Source organism: Elephas maximus, chromosome X (assembly GCF_024166365.1).
Source record: "Elephas maximus indicus isolate mEleMax1 chromosome X, mEleMax1 primary haplotype, whole genome shotgun sequence".
Lineage (NCBI taxonomy): Eukaryota > Metazoa > Chordata > Mammalia > Proboscidea > Elephantidae > Elephas > Elephas maximus.
In genome coordinates, this window is record NC_064846.1 from 169,411,807 (window position 1) to 169,429,766 (window position 17,960).

General features: G+C 41.5%; 1 protein-coding gene across 5 annotated transcripts in view; it reads left to right on the forward strand.

The window, feature by feature from the left end:
- MID1 (midline 1) overlaps positions 1-17,960 on the forward strand; it is a 388,197-nt gene that overhangs the window by 234,288 nt on the left and 135,949 nt on the right. The window contains exons 1-2 of one of the 5 annotated variants that reach the window (XM_049873127.1): positions 12,194-12,549; positions 14,274-14,922. The exons of 3 other annotated variants lie outside the window; for them this stretch is intronic. The gene's annotated coding sequence lies outside the window, so the exon portion shown is untranslated. Of the gene's footprint in view, positions 1-12,193; positions 12,550-14,273; positions 14,923-17,960 lie in introns of those variants that run through there. One more of the 5 variants, XM_049873124.1, reaches the window with a different exon arrangement.

Consider the following 17,960-nt stretch of genomic DNA (forward strand, 5'->3'; position numbering starts at 1 on the left):
AGACAGGCTTAGGGATGGAAGTCGTTGGTAATCTGAGGATACCAGTACTTAACAAAACTGCATGGGATACTGTAGTGTACTATACCTTTATACGTTCCATTGTTCGATCAAGATTTCTGAACTGTAATATCACCTTATGGGACCACAGTCATTGACGTTACCCAAACAGACATTATGCGGTACATGACTGTATATACACAGAGAGAGCTCGCTGGCAGAGGTGTTTAAAGAGACATGAGCAGTTAGTGCTCTATGATTTGACTTCTATCTTTCTCTTCCAAGTACTCTTTCCCCCTTTCAGACCTTCCGTTTAGAACTGAAAAGTATTTTCCTAGCATTTGAAGAATACTTCCTACTCTGTTTCTTATAGTAGTGCACAGAAGGAAATGTACTGTGATAAAAATAATTTAGAAGTGAAATGATAATGTTTTGCTAAAGATAACCAGGAAGCGAGGAGCAAGAAGTTCTCAAGTAACAGAGGGGCCAGCTGGTGTATTTTTTACACTGTCACTAAGCAGGACGTTTTGCTTGATTCCAAAGACGCTGGTCTTGATTTTCATTTAGCAGTTTTGAGTGTTTTTTTTTTAATGGAGATATATATATACACACACATTATACAAACTTTTTATTCAGCCGAATGATTATTTGTGCCACTGTGAGCAAGACTTCACCGATGACAATGTGGAGTCTTTTTTAATGATCAAGAAGAAAATGGGCTCCCATGTCTTCGCTGTGAAAGAACTGGGAATTTGCCCACCGCCCTACAGAGCCTCCATCATTACCATAGTCATCGTATTGTTGTAGGGCCTGGTGTTTTGTTTTGTTTTCTTTTGATAACCCAGAAGGGAAGAAAAGCTGCGTACCACAGAGACTCACTAGGGTTTTGTGAGCTACAGGGTGGACCCAGGGGGAGAAAATAGAGGTTTTGGAGTTCACCACCCCAGGGGGCTAATGTGCATAAAGCAACTGCTCAAAAGGACCTGAGTTTAATCCTCTGGGCTGCCAGTCAGCATCACGATGAGGAATCATCCATCCAAAGAATTGCTTCTGGAGGCTGATAGGTCGGAGTTGGTGGTGGGAGGAAATGGGAGGGCCCTGATTTGGACAGGTGATGATTTGGCAGTGGCTGTTCAGGGAGAAGTTGGCCGGCAGTAGCTTGGAACAAGTTGGCTGGCTTGGTGACTTGTCAAAGTCACCAGCATCCCCAATACCATCTTGCACCTCTGCTCAGTGCCCCAGGAGTGAGCGATTTCACAATCTGTATTCTAAGGAAGAAAACTAAAGGTGTGAAATGAAATATTTGCATTGATTTATAAGAGAAAGAGACACTTAAAAGAATTTGGGATGGAAAGAATAGATCTAAACACCGGGCAGAACCATTTGGAGTCATGCCCTGAATCAAGTGTCTTTTGACTTGAATAAAGACAAGCCAATGAAGCTATATAACCAGAAGGAACAAGCCAATTGTTACCATAAAGATCACAAATCAGGCACTGAAGATTTTTTGTTCAAAGATGCAATGTTTTCTCATATAATTGCATGATATGTTCTCCCATTATCATTTATATTTATTTCAAAATAAATATACCTCCATGTTAAGATAGCTTAGCAGCCTTGAAAGCTCACTGTTCTTAAAGCTAGACATTTTTTTCATAAGTGAATTTTTTTAGCACTAGAGAGCATGGGCACTGGGTTTAGAGAGCATGTTGGAGCCCTGGTAGCACAGTGGTTAAGTGCTCGGCTGGTAACTAAAAGGTCTGCAGTTCAAATCCACCAGTCACTCCTTGAAAACCCTATGGAGCAGTTCTACTCTGTCCTATAAAAAAAAAAAATAGGGTCACTATAAGTCAGAATCGACTTGACCGCAGCTGGTTTAGTTTGGTTTAGAGAGCATGTTAGTGTTAAAAACAAAACAGAGTTTCTGTAAAATAGGAGTTTTATTCAAATTCAAAGATTCGCAAACCGGGAAGTGCCAAAATGAAAGTTCAAAAGGACGTTCCAAAGAGGGAGCATAAAGTGCACATCTTGTATCAGACCTTTGTATAGGGTAGAAAGGGCGCATTTGACTAGCTGATATTCAACATGCTCTGTAAGACTCATTTATCAAGAATTTCTGTTGGCTGGGCTACTCAACTGTCTTTGGCTGGGTTCTCTAGAGGAACGAAACCAGTGAAGTGTGTATATATATAAATATAGAGAGGGAGAGATTCATTTCAAAGAAATGGCTCACGCAATTGTGAAGGCTGGCAAGTCCTAAATCTGTGAGTCAAGCATCCGGCTGGAGGCTTCTCCTGACTTACGTGGTTGCAAGGACTGAGGAACCGAAAATGAAAATCGGCAGGTCGGCTAGTGGGCTGCTGGCTTACAGGGCTGCGTGAGCTGGCAAATTCCAAAAATTTGCAGGTTAGAAGGCAGGCTGCTGGCTCACGTCCCAAGAACCAGAGGTCAGATGATAACCAGTCGGATGCAGAATCGAACATCCATATATACCGGATGCAGGTCACGCCCCCAAGGAAACCCCCCTTACATCAGATCACAAAATGAAGGATAATTACATAATACTGAGAATCATGGGCTAGCCAAGGTGACACATAGCATTAACCATCACATCAACCTTAGCCACAGTTACCTGCATTCCAGAGTTGGTTCTTGCAATGATCTGGGTGAGCCACCTCAGAATGTTGCAGACCAACTTTTTTTGGTCAAGAGTGTGGTCATAGGTCATGTACTCTTAAAAATCAGAAGCGGGGGCCTAGGACAAAATGGAGCCTGATTCAGACCTGTGTCAGCCATTTTAGTTATGCCAAGCGACTCAGTTTTAGAGTGCTCTTTCACATTAAGGACCAACTTCTTTTGATTTTACCTTTCTTTGTATGCCCTGGTGGTCCAGTGGTTAAGAGCTTGGCTGCCAACCAAAAGGTCAGCAGTTCGAATCCACCAACCACTCCTTGGAAACCCCATGGCGCAGTTTTACTCTGTCCTGTGGGGTCGCTTTGAGTCAAAATCTACTCGACGGCAATGGGTTTGGTTTGGTTTGGCTTTGTATGCAAAAAGCCAGCTCCTTATGTATTTATAGCTATCAATTTACGGATAAAATGTACAGAGTGAAGTGCACACGTATTAGCTTAAAATGGAACTTTTTCATTCTGGGTTCAGATAATTCCAAAGAAGAAAACAAATAAGGTGCAAGATACAAAACAACAGTCCTTACAGTTAAGTCCTTAATATCACACCTTTTGATATTAATTCCAAGTGAGCAATTTATATTCATGTTTTATAAAATACACGTTTAATTTCCCTCAAAAATATAACAAGGAAACGTATTTTGATAATGCAATATATATATATATATCTCGGCAGTGGTTTTTATATATATATTTCTCAGCAGTTAGTCTACCTAGAGAGTATTTTTAAAAGTCATTAAACCCGACCCTGTAGAATAGAGTAGAACTACCCCTTAGGGTTTCCAAGGAGCAGCTGGTGGATTCAAACTGCTGACCTTTTGGTTAGCAGCTGAGCTCTTAAACACCGTGCCATCAGGGCTCTTAAAAGTCATTAGAGGCCAATAAATTCTCATAACATTTGTGGGATTTTTTTTCTCTCATCTGGATTACAATTTTTTTTTATATATCTATAGTTTACAGATTTAGAGCCCCTGAGGAAATAGTTTAAATCTCGGTTTTTAGGCCAAAAAGTCTTTGGATGGGGAATAACTCATCCTTGGAAAATGATGTGCTTTGTAACTCCCTACACACCCCACTGCCCCACCACCCCATCCTCCCATAAACCTTTGTTTGCTTCACTGCCGTGTATCTGCCACCAACCTCCAGAATTCCAAAGCCATTCTCTTGGCCTCTGCTGTAGCTGCAATAGCAACTCTTTATTCTCCCACAAAAATTGCCTTTGTTGTCTTCACCCTCCTAGCTGCTTCTTAAAGATATGGGCTCTAAAAATCATGAACCAGCTATTGCAGTTTTACCTAGCCATTGAATTTATTTTGAGATACTTTTTGTTGTTGTTAATAAGACACTGTATCAGTTGTCTAGCACTGCCATAACAAAGTACCACAAACTAAGGTGGCTTAACACAACAGAAATTTATTGGCTCACAGTCCTAGAGGCTGGGAGTCCGAAATCCGAGTGTTAGCCATGTTGATTCCTTCTGGAAGCTCTGAGAGAGGATCTGTTCAATGCCTGTCTGCTGGCTTCTGATGATGATTGGTGACCCTTGGCGTTCCTTGGCTTGTAGACGCATCACTCCAATATCTGCCTCCCTCTTCACACGTCCATCTTCCCTCTGTGTGTCTCTTCTCTTTTATAAGAACATCACTTGTATTGAATTAGAACTATGGGTCGGGATCGACTGACGGCAACAGGTTTGGTTTGGTTTTTTTATTCCAGTATGACCTCATGTTAACTGATAACATCTTCAAAGACCCTATTTCCAAACAAGGTCACATACACAGGTACTGGAGCTTAGGACTTCACCATACCTCTCTGGGGGACACAAGTACAAACAGGAATTCTCAGGCAACGGGACCTTCAGATCTGAGTGCATCCTTGGTCCTTCCCAGTCATGAAGACCTAGCTGCACCTCCTCATTTCCCCCTGCATCGTTCCCCTACTTCCCTCCTTTCCCCTCCTGAAATGCCCTCTTCTTGAGAGGCAAAGCAGGTGGTACAACAACAAAAAGACAAACAACCCAATTAAACAATGGCAAAGGACTAAATAGACATTTCTTCAAAGAAGATATATGAATGACCAGTAAGCTTATGAAAAAATGCTCAAGGTCATTAGTGAAATGTGCATCAAAACCACAATGAGATACCAGCTCACTCCCACCAGGATAGCTATTCTCAGAAAAATGGGAAATAGCAAGTGTTGGCAAGGATGCAGAGAAATTGGAACCCTCCAACCTTTCAGTTAGCAACCGTTTGCACCCCACAAGGAAGGACTCCTAAGTTTCTGTTTAAGGAGATGAAAAACACTGGAAACTGATAGTGGTGATGGTTACGCAACATGGTGAATGTAATTAATGTCACTGAATTGTACATGTAAAAAATAGTTAAAATGACAGATGTTTTGTTACATGTATTTTACCACACACACAAAAAGCAGGTAAGTCCAGATAAAACCAGCAGGTGGGTCTGATTTTATAAAACTTTCGAGTCTTTAAATGTCTCTGTTAATTTCCTTCCTACTCTCCCTGGTAACCTAGACTACATGTCCACAATTGTTGTAAACTTTGGGTTAACTTGATCTCACTTTCAGGTAATTCTAAGGACCATAGTTCTTGCTTTGGGGGTCCCTTATGTGTTCGTGGCTTTTTGCTCTCAAAGTTAATTGTTAAAATAAACAACGAGGCCACTGCTTTCCAGCAATTCATCATGTTGCCTTTTCATGTAAGAAATAGGATGAGGTGGATTTTAATGCTCTTGAAAGAAATCTGTCCTTGAGGAAATCTGAAGCTAAACATTTAACAACTTGAAAAATTAAATCACAGTTCTCTGCCCAGGTGCTGGAAAATTTTATACTGAAATCAGCATGCTCTTTGCTTGTCTATTGGGAGAAAAAAAAAAAAGAGCCAATCTATCAAGAGAGTATGCCCAGATTAAAAAAAAAAAAAATCCCACTAGCTAAAATAGACCTGTACTTCCTTCTACTTTCTATCCTATCACCCTTTTCTTTCATTTTGTGTATGGTTCTTTGAAATCATGGTGTTTTCTCACCCGTTTCTGGGTTATTTTATGTTTCCCTCATTAAAATGTAAGCTCTCTGAGGGTGGGCCTTTGCTGTCGTAGTCACCATGGCATTCCTGGTGCCAAGAGCAGTGCCTGGCACACAGCAAGGACTCAAATAATACTTATGGAATGAAAGAATTATGAAAGCAATGATTTTCTCTCCAGTTTTACTCCAAAAGAAGTAGTTCTAAAATAAAACTTAAAAAATGATTAATTAAAGTAAGCCAAATGGATGTACTTATAGGATTTCTAACATCATAAATGTAAGAAAACTAGCTTACTCTTCCAAGCTCTTAAAATTACGTTAAAAGTGAAGAGTTGAAGTTGCAGACCAGACACAGGCTAATTTGGGATTAATAAGGAAATTATTGAGGACTTTAGTTTATATCTACTCCGTCCTATAGGGTCGCCGTGAGTCAGAATTGACTCGATGGCAATGGGTCAGTTTATTTGGAGTCCCTGGGTGGTACAAATGGTTAACATGCTTGGTTACTAACTGAAAGGATGGAGGTTTGCGTCCTCCCAGAGGGGTCTCAGAAGAAAGGCCTAGCAATCAACTTCTGAAAAATCAGCCATTGAAAACCCTGTCAAAGAAGTTATATTCTGACACACATGATGTCATCAAGAGTTGGAGTCAACTCAATGGCAACTGGTGGTTTCTGTTCATTTGGGCCAAGTCTGTGGGCAAAGGCTACCTGCTCTCAGCTGATGGTAGGGGGTGCAGTGGTAAAGAACAGGTCATCCCTTTCTTGCAGGTTCTTTCTGCTTCTATTCTTCCCTGACTTAGAGGTCATTCAATACTAAGTTAAAGTTTGCCACTGTAGTAACCACTAGAAAGCTCAGTGGTGATCTGATTTCAAGTGACTACTATTGGCCAAATCCCCAGGGGGAGACAGGAGTTCTGTCTATAGGGAAATAATTCCCCATGAATGTCTCACATTTCTGCACATCTTGTGATGAGAGGCCCTGACTGCCTTTGTCCTGGACGATCTTTCCAAAGACATTTGTATAGCAAACAGCCTTGGAAAACAGAGATAGTGTCTCCCTCCAGGGCAGAGGGCAGGTTTGTTTGCTGTTTGGTACAATAAAGTCTCCCTCCAGGGCAAAGGTTAGGCAAGTTTGCTTATTGTTGTTGTTAGGTGTTGTCCAGTCTGTTCCAACTCATACTGACCCTATGTACAACAGAATAAACCGCTGCCCTGTCCTGTGCCATCTTCACAATCGGTGCTATATTTGAGCCCATTGTTGCAGCCACTGTGTCAATCCATCTCATTGAGCATCTTCCCCTTTTTCACCGACCCTAGAGTCAGAGCCTTGGTGGCGTACTCGTTAAGAGCTCAGCTGCTAACCAAAAGGTTGGCAGCTCGAATCCACCAGCTGCTCCTTGGAAACCCTATGGGGCACTTCTGCCTTGTCCTGTAGGGTTGCTATGAGTTGGAATTGACTTGACGTCAACGGGTTTGGCTTTGGTATATAGAATCGCTATGAGTTGAAATCAACTCGATGGCAATGGTTTGTTTGTAGTCCATAAGAAAACATTAGAGTTTACTAAGCATAGGGTTGCTCAGTGGTGATGCCAACCCACTGTGTGTAGCATGTTTCTGGGATTCGATGGACTTGGGGGACAAGGAGAACCAACATGAACATGAAAACAAAAGCTGCTTACTGTGCCATGAGTAAAAAACCGGCAGGCTCACTGCTTAGCTTTTAAGTAGGAAAAATCTGAAACTCTTTACTGCTCTTAGTAGTTTCACATGCCCTGTAGATTTTTGATCTACAAAATCAAAAATCCTGATAGGACAGGAAGACCTTCAATGGGGAAAAGAGAACTGAAGACTCAGTATTGCAGTGGGAGATCCAACGGTAATGAACAGAGATACGTAGAGGTCTAGGAAATGCATGTGATGGCCTATGTGAAGACAGTTATTAAAGTATAAATTAATGTTAATAATAGGAATGCTAGTTCCTTTGTTATTTATATACTGTTCCTTGGCGTAGTGGTTAAGTGCTACGGCTGCTACCCAAGAGGTCAGCAGTTCAAATCCGCCAGGCGCTCCTTGGAAACTCTATGGGGCAGTTCTACTCTGTCCTGTAGGATCGCTATGAGTCGGAATCGACTCGACGGCAGTGGGTTTCACATAAGGCACTCAATAAGTATTATCGTATAAATAAATGGATTTCTATCCTTTCGGCTTCCAAAAATGATTTGAAGAGGTTTCCAATAAAGTATATGTGTAATTATTTAATGAGGAGTGAGAACAGGTGATTCATGAGAGAAGAGGGGGAGAAGGATATGAGAGCTCCAATTTTGCCAGGCACTGTTAAGACTTTGCCTCCCTTCGTCCTCAAAGGACCCTTTAAAATTGCTCTCATTGTCCACATTTTACGGATAAGGAAACTGAGCATAAGATTATGTAGAGTATCCGGCTCCTCCATGCCTTTGCTCAGAAATGGCAGAGTCGGGGCTTGAACTCGGGTTTATCTCCTTTCAATGTACATGTTTCTTTGCATGACACCACACTGATGTCTCACCCCAAAACTAGACCAAGGACACTTGGGCCAGTGGTGCTCAGGGATTAACCCTGTGTTTTCTGAAAGCACATCAAAGAGGAAACGGAATGAAATGCATTATCTAAAAAGAAGAAAGCAGTCCGTTCTGACAATAGAAGAAAAAGATGGGGAAAGGGGCAAAAGGTAGTAACATACCAAAGAAGAGAAAAAAGGTCTGAAATTTTCGATGCAGTGCAAGTTAGGATATGTTATTTATTTTTCTGAAACCCTTTAGCTTAGAGCCTGCAATAATAATTCATTACTTTGTGACAAGTCCAATAAACTTTATGTGAACTCAGACGATGTCTTATTAACAGTCTATCACTGTGCTAGCAGCTTTAGCAGAATTTGCATCAGCAGAAACGTATCAGATAAGACAAGCATGACTGGACAAAAGCAGTCTTTTAATGTTAGCTAGTTAGCTGCTGTGATTGTTTCTCAACACGGATACTCTTCCATAGCTTTCCGGGGAGTTCCTGAAAGCACAGATTATATTTAAAGTTTAAATTAGAGTGTGCCGTACGTAGATGGAAACCCTGGTGTTTTAAAAATGATAACCTAATTTTACCCCCCAACATTTAAAGATCTGTTACTCTCTGGAAAACTGCAGCTCATCCATTAGCATTTAAATGTCTGGTAAAAGTATTTGTGCTTAAATTTCTCCCAAGAAGCCGGCCAGCCTTTGTTCTGTGAGCCGGCAGGCCCGATGCTGCACCAATATCCTGTTTTCCTGTGTCAGCGCAGTCCTCCTATTCATTGCCCTGTTCCCATCGTTCCCCTGCTTTCACGTGGTGCTTTACAATAACAACTCAGAACAAAAGAATCACTCCTCTTTCTGTTGCCTTAAAAAAAAAAAAAAACAACGAAAAACCAAAGACTTCATCCCCTGATTGTAGAGCTTCAGTGATCACGGGAAATGTTTAAAGCTCGTTCCTCATAATAGTTAACCAGAAGTTGCTAGCAAGGGTTGGTTTCCTTTTCTCTCTCTCTCTTTTTTATGATCACAGGCTGCTTCAGGGTATTGTGAGCATGAGGTTTTCTGTGATTGGCTGACTTTGAAGTTGCGAGAACACGATTTTCTTTAAGAAAGAGAGCGATCACATTGGAGAGAATTTCATAATGTGTCCATACAATACGAATCATCCTCTTCACCTCACTGAGTCACTGGGCTCTGAAGTTTTTGTTCTTGTTGTTGAACTTCAAGCGTTCCGGTATCCAGAGAACAGTTGTGAAGTGCTATGATTTAATGATTTATTGATACATTTTTCCCCTGGTGGATAATAAGGGAAGAACTTGTCCTTTCTCTGCCTTCTAGAGTAATACCGTATAAGCGAAGTAAGGAAAACGCTCCCAGAGTGCCAAGTGTTTTCCAGGGTGGAATCGACTTGCAGCAAAAATCCAGCTCGACTAGTCTGTTCTTCGGAAAATAGATCTCATGTCACTTTCCTAATTTCTACATAAACCCTTTTCTGGTAGAAGTGGGCAGCTCTTTACCAGTTCTACATATGAATTGTCTCTAGGTTTCTGATTTTGCAGAGGAAGGAACGTTTCTCTAATGCAGGAGGGATGCTATCACTGTGGCATTTCTGAAAAATGGATTCTGTCTTGTGGGTCAAGCCCCAAGTCATTTGAAAAAGGTGCTTTAGTGTGTGTGTGTGTGTACCTATATACACATACATATGGTGTATGGCTAGAAAGACTGATTTCATTGTACACGTATATAGAAATAATTCCATGAACGCGTATAGAAATGTCTGTAAAACTTGTTGCCCTCGAGTGGATTCCGACTCCTAGCAACCCTAAAGGACAGAGTAGAACTGCCCATACGGCTTCCAAGGTTGTAATCTTTATGTAAACAGACTGCCACATCTTTCTTCCACTGAGCAGCTGGAACAGCTGTCTCCCCCAGAGCAGCTGATTGGTTCCAACTGCTGACCTTGCGGTTAGCAGCCAAGTGCTTAACCACTGTACCACTAGGGCTCCTTACTTAAAAAAGACATGAAATGTCTGAGACCTTCTGATAGCAGAAATTTCATATAGAAGTTGTCAATTATGCTCCTTAGAGATTATCAGCCAGAAGTACATTTTTTGTTGTTTTTCATTTTTCATTATTTTTTTGGAAGGGTGGAGTAAATGTTTGTTTCCTGATGTTTCAGTTTGAGCTGTTCAAGCTAATTTTCCACTGCAGTGCCAAAGTCTGGACAAGTGAGGCGTGTCTGGTAGAAATGTTGACAATTTTAATGTCATCTTAACAACACAATGCTTTGAAATCTCTTGATGAAAGGTTCTTTAAAATTGTATTTGATGATATATGCGTGTCTCTTATGTGGACAATGAGGACTTCTTAAGGAAGTCATCTGTATGTGAAGCTGAGTAATTGCTTTATTTATTGTCAAAAGACAAATGGAAATATGATTTAGAGAGGCATAAGCCGAGAGACATATGGCTGCATTTTTATGTCTTAACATCTGAGGGCTCTTCGGTTTACTGTGAGAAGTTGCAACAGCATGAAGGTAGCCATCGCGATGGCAAAACTGGGCACCCCAAGGAAGTGGTTGATGCCCCCCGTTCCCACTTTATCAAGACTTGTTTTTAGAACACTTTTGGTGGAGTCCAGATGTTTGGTATGTAAACTGATTTGTTCAGGTTTACCATCAGTTTTTTTTTTTTTTTACACTTTCCTGATGATTACTTTAGTTGCAATTTCTTGTCTTCCACCCTGATAAGCAACATCCTTGAAAGAACTGCAGTGCTGGACAATTTTTTTTTTTTTCTTTTTGAGACATTTATTTCCCCTTCTTCCTTTAGATAATAAATCTTTAAAAGACCATTTTCCCTACTCAACTCACCCTTTCTTTGCCATTTTTGAGGCTGCAATGTGGGATCCCCATCATAGATTACTAATACACACACACTAGCACACACACATGGAGTCCTTGGGTGGCCAAACGGTTAAGGTGCTTGACTGCTAACAGGAAGGTTGGCAGTTCAAACCCACCCAGAGATGTCTCAGAAGAAAAGCCTGGCAATGTGCTTCTGAACGGTTACAGCCCTGAAAACCCTATGGAGTACAGTGCTTCCCTGACACATGCATGCACATGTTGTGTGCTTTCGAGTCAATCCCGACTCATAGCAACCTCATATAGAACAGAGTAGAACTGCCCCATATGGTTTCCTAGGTTGTCATGTTTATGGGAGCAGATCGCCAGATCTTTTCTCCCTTGGAGGGGCTGGTGGGTTCGAACTGCTGACCTTTTGGTTACAGGTGGAGTGCTTAACCACTGCCCCACCAGGGGCCCATACACATACATGCACATATATACAAATATACATCTACATATGCACAGAGGTATATGTCCTATATATGATATATCTGAGATGTATATATTATATATGTACATAGATAGCATACATATATGAGTGTGTGTATGTGCAAAGTCTGTCCTTGTGTGTGTATACATATATATAATGTTTCATACTTACATATATTTTAAATAGTTTATGAAGATGATAGATTTACATCTCTATGTCTGGAAGAAAAAAAAATGACTGTTTTATTGTGTCTGTACAGAAGATTGTTCTTCCTGCTGTAACTTTTAAAGAAACTTCTTCCAGACATAATACCTTAATCTAGAAGATAAAGACAAAATAATAATAATATTAATATTAATAACAAAAACTTAAGCCAGCATCCAAAGCTGGAAGGACCCGACACAAGGGAGGCCGTCCAGTTGCGTTGCTGGCCCTGGTAGCTGGGCGGCCCCTGCCCTGTGGGCAGCATGGAAAGCTGGCATCCCGCTCAGCTCCAGGATACTGACCCAGCAGGCGACCTCTGCCGCTCCCTGTAGCAGTAAGAGTGCAGAACCCAGCGCCAAGTCATCATTTCTTTGGGCCACGCAGTGGGTGTCGACCTGACCTGAGCTGCCTTTTCAGTTGGTTGTAGTTGAACATTGAGTGGGCGAGGGGACAGGAAAGTCACGGCGGGGTCTGTGAAAAAGGCAGCTGGAAAGCAGAGGGAATCTGGAGGCTTCAATTCAGCAACCCTGGCCGAGTGGACGAGGTGGAGCTGGCCTTCCTGGAATTGTCGGGTCGATTTTCCTGTTGTGTTTCGCTGTTGACGCGCTCACAGACACACAGGACTGCTCCAGCTCTGCCTGCCACCCACCATCTGGGCTCGGTGGCCTGTCTGTCGTTTTGTGGGTCCCCATCTTCTGCCTACGGCGATGTTTCTTCAAAAAGAACTAGGGTGCAGTCCATTGGTGGGTATTCACGCCGATCTCTTTATAAGAATCTAGGCAGATGAGACGAGAACTATTAAGGACAAAAGTACTGACTACTTCCTGTTTTTTACCATGTTTATCAGTCTTTCAATAGAACAAATTGCACTTCTGAGGTTGCTGGAGTGGGTTTCTTCACTGCTAAGAAAGAGCGGGATAGTGCCTTGTTCCTCAAGAAAGCAGGATTGCATTGTTGCATTGTCATTTGTCTTTTGGCTTGTCTGCTTGCATAAATGAACCTCCAGAAGGTATATTTAAGCATACTGTTAAGTAAATTTGGACGACTAGGTTTCAATTAAAATAACCAGCCCGTGTGACCTTGGTCCCATTTTTTTTCCTTAATTTTTATCATGAAAGCATTTCTCTCCCTAAAGACATCTGCCCGGCTTCCAAGCGATTCTTTTCATGAATGTTCATTCATTATTAATCAGGTTGTGTGGTCAGGCAAGTGTGTGATTATTTTAAAGACTGTCTTAGAGATCCAATTACTAGAAATGAGCATTTCTAGACAGATGTGGAAATACAGAAAAGCCTTTGTTAACCATTTAATTCAATTTGCACGAATTCTACCAGGTGGATGTTTTGTGAAATTAGAAATCTTTCCTGGTTCTCACTTTAGGTAGCAGGTAAAAAAAAAATGATAAAATATAATAGATTAACTGCAGCACTCTGTAGAATAAAGATGAAATGATGAATTAGTCCAAAATACTTATTGTACTAATATTTTAAGACTTGAGGCTGGTGCCATAGTGTTATCTGCTTGTCGCTTTTTTTTTTTTTTTTTTCCAATCATTCCTTCTGGTCCCCTAATACTGGGTTGGCAGAAATTCTTACTTGTCCGTTCCCAGTTAAGTGACTGAATTTGAGTATCTGACAGTCTGAGGTTAACCTCACTGATGTTTCAGAGGCATTTTTACCTATATAGGATGTTACTGGATCACCTTTTCCTTCACCTGTTCCTACTCCATGATTATTTATACTGTTGCTTTAAGAATCACTTGGCATTTTTACTATTCTCTGCCGTCTTTTGGGGGTGAGAAACAGTTTATATTGTGGTGTGAGTTTCCAGTCTTTCAGAATGCCATTGATTTAATTGGTTCTCCCTCACCCTCTTTCTTTCACTCCAGCGCCCTGTTTTATTGTGCATTTCCAGACATTCCGGCTTCCCCAGTCAGCCCGGGCACTCATCAGTAACGTGGCTTCGGGGTATTGTGTTTATTCTGTGGTTTTTGTAACTCAAAATTCAATCTTAAACCATGATTGAATATGAACACGCCAAGTGCTTGCATTATGTTATGTAAAATAGCTGCGGTGATTTCATCTTGGATATAGCATCCCGTTTTGATTGCTTTTCTGTTGGATAATTTTCTTACCGAGTCAAGAGATTATGCTTATCTGAGATGAGAGCAGGTCCCTTCTGAGTTCCGTGGCGGCTGCAGTGTCTGCCCCCCAAACCAGAGTTGACTGCCAATGTTTCCCAGCTCAGTAGTGGATGCTTATGAAAGTCCGTATTTCTGCTGATCCGAGATAGAAACACCATTCCGCAGGGCTTGAAAAATACTCCACCCATGGTTCCATAATAGGGACAATTTCTTACCAAAAATCAAACAGCAGTAAATCAGTTGCCTAAATCTTACCATGTGAAGAGAAGGATAGGAGGTGTGGATATGCAAGTAAATTGACCTGGCCATGTTTCTCAAATTTAGGAATCTACCAATTAGGACAATTTAGGACTCTCACTTGCTGAAAACAAAGAGGACTTGAAGCACTTACTGATGAAGATCAAAGACTACAACCTTCAGTATGGATTACACCTCAACATAAAGAAAACAAAAGTCCTCACAACTGGACCAATAAGCAACATCATAATAAACGGAGAAAAGACTGAAGTTGACAAGGATTTCATTTTACTCGGATCCACAATCAACACCCATGGAAGCAGCAGTCAAGAAATCAAACGATGTATGGCATTGGGCAAATCTGCTGCAAAAGACCTCTTTAAAGTGTTAAAAAGCAAAGATGTCACTTTGAGGACTGAGGTGCCCCTGACCCAAGCCGCGGTGTTTTCAGTTGCCTCATGTGCATGTTATGAGTTGGAATCAACCCAACAGCACCTAACAACAACAACATATGTATGCAAAAGCTGGACAAGGAATAAGACTGAGGAAGAATTAATGCTTTTGAATTTGGTGTTGGTGAAGAATGCATCATGAGCTGACAGAAGGACTAACAAATCTGTCTTGGAAGAAGTACAGCCAGAATGCTCCCTAGAAGTAAAAACAGCGAGACTTTGTCTCACATACTTTGGACGTGTTATCAGAAGGGACCAATCCCTGGAGAAGGACATCATGCCTGGTAAAGTAGAGGGTCAGGGAAAAAGACGAACACCTTCAACCAGATGGACTGACGTAGTGGCTGCAGCAACAGGCTCAAACATAGCAATGATTGTGAGGATGGCGCAGGACTGGGCAGTGTTTTGTTCTGTTGTACACAGGGTCACTGTGAGTCAGAACTGACTCCAGGGCACCTAACGACAACAACAAATAGTGTGAATACATGTTTACATTTAGCCGAGTAAAGCTTTTAACTGAAAAACACAAATATAATTATTCTATTCACAACCTAACTAAAGTATTTATTTAAAAATATTATTTCCTATTATATGACAGAGTGTACCGGACCCAGATTGACAACTTCAATCTTTTCTCTGTTAATCATGATGTTGCTTATCGGTCCAGTTGTGAGGATTTTTGTTTTCTTTATGTTGAGCTGTAACCCATACTGAAGGCTGTGCTCTTTGATTTTTATCAGTAAGTGCTTCAAGTCCTCTTCGCTTTTCAGCAAGCAAGGTTGTGTCATCTGCATATTGCAGACTGACTATGAGTCTTCTTCCAATCCTGATGCCCCGTTCTTCTTCATATAGTCCAGCTTCTCATATTATTTGCTCAGCATACAGATTGAATAGGTATGGTGAAAGAATACAACCCTGACGCACACCTTTCCTGATTTTAACCAATCAGTATCCCCTTGTTCTGTCCGAACAACTGCCTCTCGGTCTATGTACAGGTTCCTCATGAGCACAATGAAGTGTTCTGGAATTCCCATTCTTCACAGTATTATCCATAATTTGTTATGATCCATGGAGTCGAATGCCTTCTCATAGCCACACTATTTACAGCCATCTTTTTCAACAAATCTTTGTTTAATGTGAAGTTGCCAAAAACAGCAGTGGCCAGGGCTCTTTGGACCTCAGGAGGGCTCTGCTCTCATCTTAAAACACAAAAAAAAAAAACAAGAAAAGAAATATGGAGCCAAAAAAATCTCTCTTTTCTACCTTTCACTTAGGTTTCTTGTTCTCACCTCTCTCTGCCCTTCTAGTACCAGCCAAACTTCCTGAATTCGCACTCTGTTTACTCACCCTGCATTTGTTCATTAACTCATTGATACAGAGTTTCCACTTCAAATAAAACTGCCTAGAAAATCAGCCTATGAAAACCCTATGGATCACAGCAGTCCTATCCACAGTCCGTCATGGGGATGGTATGAGACTGGGCGTTGTTTCCTTCTGTAGCATATGGGGTCACCATGACTTGGGGGTAACTTGACAGCATCTAACAGCAACAAAAAAAAGGGCACCAGAACTGCCCAATTACCGAGCCCAAAGTCATATGTTAAGCCTTCCTACATTGTACACTGCAGAATTTAAGGCTGCCCTTGAACTGTTGCACACAGTTATTGACATTTTTACTTGTCTTGGCTTTTGGCCGAGGGCATTTCCCCTCTTGATATTCCTCCTCCCAGTCTGTTCTGTGCTTATGCTCCTTCACCCATAACGTAAAGTTCATTGTCAAGACTTGCGGCCTCTCTCTCGCCTCACTTTTTTTTTTTTTGCTTGGAGGTATAGAGTGTATTTGGTGAGGGCTCTGCCTCGAATGCACATTAATGGAAATGGTGATGACAGCCTTTTTCAGGAAAATTCAGAGGTTTGGGAATCCATGAGCTCCTTTTCCTCGATTGGGTCTTCTTATTTAGGCAAGTGCCTTCTGCTAAGGTGAGAGTTGAGACATGGGGCGAATTTTCTGGTTATCACAAGTCAGTTGAGGATAGTGCTCAAGGCACAGGTAGGGGTGGCATAAACCCATTGCCATTGAGTCGATTCCGACTCATAGTAACCCTACAGGACAGAGTAGAATTTCCCAGTACGGTTTCCAATGAGCGCCTGATGGGTTTGAACTGCTGACCTTCTGGTTAGCAGCAGTAGCTCTTAGCCACTATCGTGGCATGGGACCCAGAAATGACAGAACTGAAGGGACTGCTGCTGGAGCTGATTGAGCACTGGGGACATTGAATAAGGTCAGGCTCTCTTCCTCAGTAGGGGGACGCTGAGCCTTGGAGTCTCCTGTTGTCTTCTCTGACTTAGTTTCCCCCACATGGTTGTTGGTCATCACCTTACTCTTCTCTGCCCATGGGCATTTTCATTTCTACAACATTCCTCCCCAGACTTTTTTGGACATGTTGTCTTACCAGCAAAAAAATCATTTGAATGTGTAGTTCCAGAATATTGACATATTTTTGAACATTACAAAACTGCCATTATTCAATCATCATCTTATATAAATGGCTATGTCACAAGGTTTAATCAAATATATTGATTTAAATATTATATATGTAACTTGTATTTACTTACATTATGAAACACACACACACATAGAAAATGTTAAAGGAGATAAAAATACATGTGTAAATAAATTGTAGTATTTTCTTTCTGCATGTCATTGGAGTGTCTATGTGTGCCCACCTCATCTCACCCCTCATTTATGCACTTATCACTCCATGATATATTCTTGAATTCCACCTATAAATTTACGGATCCTACCTCCATTGAGGAAACCATTGAGGAAACCCTGGTGGCGTAGTGGTTAAGTGCTACGGCTGCTAACCAAAAGGTCAGTAGTTTGAATCTGCCAGGCGCTCCTTGGAAACTCTATGGGGCAGTTCTACTCTGTCCTCTAGGGTCGCTGTGGGACGGCACTGGGTTTTGGGCACCTCCATTGAGGAAACCCTGGTGTTGTAGTGGCTAAGTGCTACGGTTGCTAATCAAAAGGTCGGCAGTTCGAGTCCACCAGGCAATCCTTGGAAACTCTATGGGGCAGTTCTACTCTGTCCTATAGGGTTGCTATGAGTCAGAATTGACGCAACAGCAATGGGTTTTTAATGGGTATTTCCATTGAGCCATGCCTACCTGATGTCCTGCAGCCGCCTCAAACTCAGTGATTCATAATACGAAGTCATTATCACCTTCCATTGTCCCCAATCTAGTCTCTCACCCATAGTCCTTATTTTCAACAATGGTGTGACTACCTTCTCTCTCCCAAAGTGACAAGTTGCTGTCG